Source organism: Motacilla alba, chromosome 3, assembly GCF_015832195.1.
Source record: "Motacilla alba alba isolate MOTALB_02 chromosome 3, Motacilla_alba_V1.0_pri, whole genome shotgun sequence".
In the NCBI taxonomy this organism is placed as follows: domain Eukaryota; kingdom Metazoa; phylum Chordata; class Aves; order Passeriformes; family Motacillidae; genus Motacilla; species Motacilla alba.
In genome coordinates this window covers 35091177-35098282 of record NC_052018.1, presented here as the reverse complement: position 1 = coordinate 35098282, position 7106 = coordinate 35091177, and positions in this window count along the sequence as shown.

Here is a 7106-nt window from a genome sequence, read left to right as displayed (position 1 = left end):
AGCTGCCTTCCTGTTGCTCTGGTTTTGTCTAGGAATGGGAGAGGTTTCATTCATTCCCACTTCTGGTTTCTAAATGGCATTTGTAAGAATGTAGATCACCATCTGTTCCTGACCAGCCTTCTCCAGAGTGAGAAGGACAGCAGGGAGACATTTACCATGGTGAAATTTCTGCCCTCATCTGCACCTGCACAGCCCAGGTGTGTATCAGTCCTTCTGCAACAGCTGCCTCTCAGCTGCCCATCTGTCATACCTGAGCCACAGGGGTTGTGAAACAAATTTTAGTGCTTGAGAGAACAGGTCATCTTCAACAGTATGCTAATCCTAATTTATATTGTGCAGGTGATGTAAAGGCATTCTAAGGTGGGTACAGATGTGCTTGAAAACACTTCCCCAGTCAGCATTGAAGGAGATTAAGGTCTTTCAGGTTTATGTTTCTTAGATTTTTTTTCGATGAAGGTGAATTTTCATGTGTCTCAAGTGTTCTTATATCTTTTCAGGCAAATAGTGGGCTTACCCACTCTCACTTCAAAAAAGGACTCATTTTAGCTAATATTTCTTCAGTGGGATGGAGATAATACATGCAGAACTCTTTCTACCTCCTCTTATCTGGGAATAGAATAGCAATCTCTAAGCCTGTGCCTAAAGAATGCTTTATTTCTATTGGTTATGTATTTGTTTCTGTTAGAGATACATATAAAATTCTCTTTCAAAGTTAGAAAGAGAAGACGATGCAATTGTGGTGATGTGGGCTTGTTTCTTTGCTGTCTTAAGCTGTCTAAGTGACCTTTCTGAGTAAACCTAAGTTCACTAAGTCTCTATCAGATTTTTTTCTTCTGAAAAATGTGATAATAGCACTTCTCTTCCTCTGAGGAAAGGGTGACAGTACATTGAAGATGAAGACCATCTTTACATTTGCTGTGCTGTGGACAGTATGTTACAGATGAATGGCTGGGTAGTGTTCATATATGAGGATAACAAAGTAAATTCCTGTACTTCAGCTCTGTTGCTGGTCTTGGCAGTGCAGTGTCCTTTGAGGCAAACTTCCTAGAAAAGACCTGCAATGCTAAAAATGCTATTCAAACTCATGCTATTGGTTTGTGAAATGGTTCTAAGGTGTGTAGAAGATAGGAAAATTTTCAGCTATGCAAATGGCCATAGCTCTGTTGGTTTAAATTAAGAAGTAACTTGCACATAGTTATTCCTGCTCTAGGCAAAACTTTGAAATTTTGCAGTTGGAAAAACACTTGAGTGGAAAGATGGTACAATTAATCCATACTTGAAAAAGCATAAGTAGCCATATCAGCTAAAGAGCTGTGACTAGGTAGAAATGTGGAAGAGCTAAATCATGCATGTTCCTACAAGGAAAGAGGAAAAAAAAAGGGTTGTGCATGGATGTTCATGGTGGTGCTCCTGTCAAGACTATGTACTTTTTTGTCTGGGAATTTTTTAGAACTGGTCTCTTATTTTTCTCAAATTATTCTTATCATATAACCACACAATATTGTTTTATTTGTTCCTTAAAATTTGAATAATATTGTAAATACTGGTTTGTCATTGTGAAAGGAGTAGCTTTTTATCAATACAGTAAATGCTATATGTGCATTATATCTATAATTATATATCTGTATTTTACAAAAATGCCACAGAAAATATATTAAAGTGTGTATTCAAACACTTTTTACTACATTTGGAAAACTGAGAGGCTTGGGCCTATTTTTTTTCACTACAGCTTCAGCAAGACCAAATGCAGTGACTCGAAGGTAAGCTCTGAATTTCACAGGCAATTCAACAAGCTCCAACAAGTCCACAATTCTTTAATCACCTGCAGTTGAACCTCTCTTGTTATTTCTATGCAAAAGAATCGTCCCAACAAATGCTGTGTATAAGGATATAGTGGGCTGAAAGCAAAGCAGTGAGGTTCTTACATGGGGAAAAGGGACTGAGCTGCTTGCCAGGGTCTTTAGCCAGTGATGGAACTTTGGTACTTCTCACAGCCCATGTCATCCCAGCTGCCAAGATCAGTTCAGCTGCCCTGTGTCAACTGGATCTGAGAAGTTAGCACTTCCATGTGACCAGTTTCTTGAGCGGGAGCTTGGTACTCTGCGCTTTTACTCTCTCTGTATTTCTTTGGTAATTGCCCTTTGGTTCTGCTAGTTCTAAATGCAAAAAGCCATTGATTTTGAAGGTAGAATTTACAACCAATAATCATCTGGGTATACTGTTACTCAGCAATGAGCAGCATTTCTCCCTCCAGGAATACTGTTAGGCATAGTGGCCTTATTTCCTATTGTACTGCAATAAACGATTCCATGTGACATAGGGCGCAGGGCCTGAAAATCTGATTGCTTCAGAGACTAGGGTTTCATAGTCACTTAACACCAGCATTGTTGCAAATGACCAGAATTAGGACAAGAGAAGTAGGCATGAAATGCTTGATCATAAATATCAGGCCTCCAGGGAGAATGAAAGCTTCTGTTTTTAATAAGAGAACAGTCCTTTTTTTATTATGATTTTATTTTATTTTTTTCTATAGCACCATCAGACTCTAAGAGGGCTCATTTCTGCTTCAGCAGAGAGACAATTGGAGCAATTTGAAAGTCATGGGTATTGTTGTTGTTTATGCTAGTAAGCCTGTACCTTTAGCAGTTCAACAGAAAAAAATATAAATCATCCTCAGAAGTAGCTCACAAGTTATATGGGTATATTTTTCTTGTAAAGATAATATGTCTAATTAATCTGTATAGAAGTGTGCTTAAAAAGGTTGCAGTTCATGATAATGAGTTAGGGCTTTTTTGGGGGGTTGACTCTGCACTTCAGATGACAAAAACTGTTTGTCAGACGAGCTCTTCATTAATGTGATCCTCAAGAGTCAATATTTTGCCTTGTATCTAACAGAAAGTTGTAGACATGTCAATTTAATATATGCAAAACTACAGGAAAATTAATTTTTGCCTTATATTCCATCATATTCCTCAGTTACATGGTTGATTCAAAACACTGACATGACAAGGTGACACACACTTCTAAGATGTGATGACTCGCATCATTAGGAAATGACATTTCTAGAGAATTCAAGTTGCCTTAAATGCTTTTTGTCACTGCTGTTGTGTTCAAACTCTGAGAAGGTGTTTGTTACCCAAAAAAAGAAGTCCTTTGCAGTCATCACTTATTCTTGAAATCCTATGTATTCACCACTTACTTTTGAAAAGCAATGTTGAATTTGCCATAAAACCATCTCAGTTAGCTGGTCCCCAAACAGAGCAATTACAAAAAAAATGAGAATCTGAATATTCTGCCTCAATTTTAGAATTTGAAGTCCATAAAGTAAATGTTTTTAAGAAACATCAATAAATCTGCTCAAATACTGTAGGCATATAGAAACACTCAGCTGAATTTCATTTGTGTGTCACTTTCAGAAGTTTATTTGCACTTCAATAGTTAATATCTCACATCTTCCACTACTGCAGAATGAACATGAAGCTGCCATGAGATGGCTAAATTTCCAATTTTTTTCTTTGAGGCCTTTCTAAATGTTGGAGGTAGCACCCATGTTTCAAGACAGGCACCCGGGCTCTGGTTTTGCAGCAGGGAGTGGCAGGAGACATGGAGTTCACACAAATGGGGCCTGCAGTGCCACCACACACTTTTGGAATGCCACAGGTGCTGTGGTGGCACCCACAATGTACAGTTCTATCCAAGCACATCTCACAGGAGGCTGTAGCCTAAATTGAGAACTGATATCAGGAAGCATAAAGTCTGATGTGAAAATCCTTAGTCTACCTGAAAGCTGGGCCATGGCAGTGAATGTTCAGCATATCTCAGCATAGACTTGGCCTTTGTCAATGCTGCTGCCACTTTGACTAATCCACGCCCTCATGTTCATTTGCACACCATTGGTTTTATTTAGATACTATAATAGAGAGCCAAGAATAAATTTAGAGCACATTGAAGGAAACCTGGACCCACTGTGGCCAGTGGTAATGTTGCCACTGACTTGAGCTTTATGGATACCACATTTCGAAACACTAAGACATCCCTCTTTCTGTTCCGGAGTGCTTTACCCACACAGCAGCTGTAGTCATAATGGTCTTGGCCATTTTTCTGTCCATTTGTGATGTTTTTCAGATGGATAACTAGTTTTTTGCATTTCACATTCTTGTATTTTGTTTTTAAATTTGTGATTCTGCAGTTTTTGAGGCATAGACTGAAAGACAAGATGAGGTTGCAACTCGTTGCTCCATCCCCCAGAAGCCCTGCTGATGGATGGTGTATCCTTTCCACTGCAGATAATTGACTATATATTTCCCCACAATGTTTTTATTGTATTTTACAGAGAAAAGTAATAAAAATAGAGGTTGTATCACAATCAAAGCAGTGTTTCCATTCCTCAGGCAACGTTTTTCAGTAACCCAAAGGAAAATACCTCCCCACCCTTTCCTGGTTGCTATACTCGCTACATGGCTCTCAGTAAGAAGAAAACCAGATGCCATGTTTAAATGTAAGATGGCAGAAACCAGAAAAGCAGAAAAATGGGTCCCAGTTCAGGGAAGTGTTCCCAGATAGTCTTTGCATTCTTTGAAGCTCAATATGGACGCTAATGCTTCCAGAGACATCTGCAAAGGCCCTTTGATACGTCCCCCAGACATTTGCTGTTGGTGTGTGATAAAGACCTCACCGATGCAGTGAGCACTAGGGATTACCTGCAACACACTCAGGCAGGGTGTTGTCAGTGTCACACAAGGATGTGCAAGCAAATGCTATTTATGTGGTTCTAGTAATCCTGTGCAGAAGTGTAGCTTCACAAGTGTTAAACAGACCCCAAAGCCATGTTAAGAGACCAGGTCGTGGGGAGAACTTATCGCAGGCCCAGCCCATGCAATCCAGTTACCCTTGTGGTGGTAACTAAAAAACATCTTCTTAAAGTGAATATAAAAGCAATTATCTAAGCAGATATTTATTTCACTTTGCTGTTACTGGGTGTATTAATGTCCTGAACATTTTGGTGAGGGTGAGAAGTGGACTAAATATTTATGGACTCTAACACTAAAGGTTCCAGTCCCACACTAATTTTTTTTGTGGAAAGAGAGGAGCCTTGGAAAACAAAATCTAAATTAAGCAAATGAAGGCTGGTCTATGAGTAAGGACCCCTTAGACATAAAAAATATATCATCATGAATGTCTAAAAATGGTCTATCTCGTGTCACATCCTTGCATTCAGCAGAGAACAGAACAGTTAGATTAAGGAGTGATCTGTGAAATGTTAGGTAGAGTGAAAGCTTTTGGTAAGCTGAACTACTTAATCTAAGTTTGAATTTCCTCCATTTTAAGTCTTTACATTCTTGCATTCTTGTTTGGTTTGTTTTTTGGTATTGTTTTTTGGTTTTTTTAAAGATGCTATTAGCAAAGAGATGATGCTTAAAAATTTCCAGCCAGATGTGTCTCCAAACTTTCCCAGAGATGACAGATATTTAGATGTAATTTGAATTAAACTCATTATATAGATAAGTTTGTTTTATAGCTGGCTGCAGCTGTGAAGTTTGGATTCAGATCTGTAACTCCCCTCAACTTTGAAGACTGCAGTCAAATCTGTGGTTTTGGGTTTGAATCTCCAGTTGCCTGTTGCGTCAGGCTGTCATTCACATCTGTTCCACCACCAGCTCGGTGCAAGACCGTGATACCAGTTTCAGCCTTGGCAGAGCTGAAGCTCAGAAAAGCCCCTTCTCAAGCACACTGTTACATATGGGCAGAGACAGCAGCATTTTGTGGGTCTGTAGGTTAACAACTACAGACCCAATGTGCCATCTGACAGCCATCGATGACCCACCACGGAGCACTGGCTGGTGGGCCACAGGTGGTTGGCTCCCACCCTGCAAAGTATGCTTTGCATACTTCATATGATGTTTCTGTGTAAGTGAGAGCTGTAGCTTCCCACAGGGATATTACATGAGCCAATGTGGAAGGAGAGAGGGTTGGTGTAATTGCAAATGGGGCGAAATCTGCTCCTTGAGGTCCTCTCTGAGGGCTTATCTATACAGAGTGGTTGCTGAGAAATAAACTAGGAGTGAATTTACAACACCTCAGCTCCACAGGTGGGCACTCTTAACATGCAGTTAGGAGAAGGTGCTCCATGTGGAAAATAAGAGAGAAAATATTCCACACCAGGGATGCTCCTGTGAGGACACAGTGCTTTGAGGCTGAGGTCATGCAGTTTCCCTCTTGTTTGCTCTACAGGCAGACCTTAAGGCTTCAGCCACACTATAAAAAATAACAACCCACAAAAGTCTGTTTGGGAGGGTGTCACTGGTTGTCACCATGGCACAGACAGCCTCACCAACTGCAGTGACAGAGCCACCCATGGTAAATGCTGGACAACTCTTCTGACCTGTTAATAGCTGGCAGACTATTTGATGACAGTTGCAAGAATCTGATGCACAGCAGTATCCTTTACAGCAGTTTAATCTTTGTCATCAAATCCCCCAGCAGCCATGATTAATAGCAGCACTTGAGCTTGTTTTGAAAGTTGTATATTTGGCAGCTATGAACTTTGATCTATGGTTTCGCTTTAAAGAATCATTATGACACAAACTTTTCCTGTAATCCTTCCATCTAATTAAACCACACACAAATACTGTGTGGGGAAATATGATGCTATTGATATAAGCTGTGTGTTTATTACATTATTTTAGGCACTTTATTAAAGTGGATAGTTGTTCCCAGCAAGATAGTAGATAAGCTCCCCAAAAACAATAACATCACCCAGAAAGAATATATAAGAAAATTTCCCAAGGCCAAATTCTATTAGAAACTTTCTTTGTTGATTAATACTGTGCCCTTGAACCCATTGAAGGCTCAGATGTTTTAACCTGAGCTAAAATTACTAGCATTTAATGAATTCAGCCTACTAATGTGTACTTTTCCACAAAACCTTTGCCTTTGTTCCAGATAGTCAAAGGACTTCAATACCTGACATGATAGCATCTGTCTTCCTGAAGTAATTTGGGTACAATTTAATCAGGAAGATTTCAAAAATCCAAGAAAATTTATTTTCATGTAACTATTTTAAACAACAGAACATTAATATTTTTGTAGATGAATCAACCATAAAG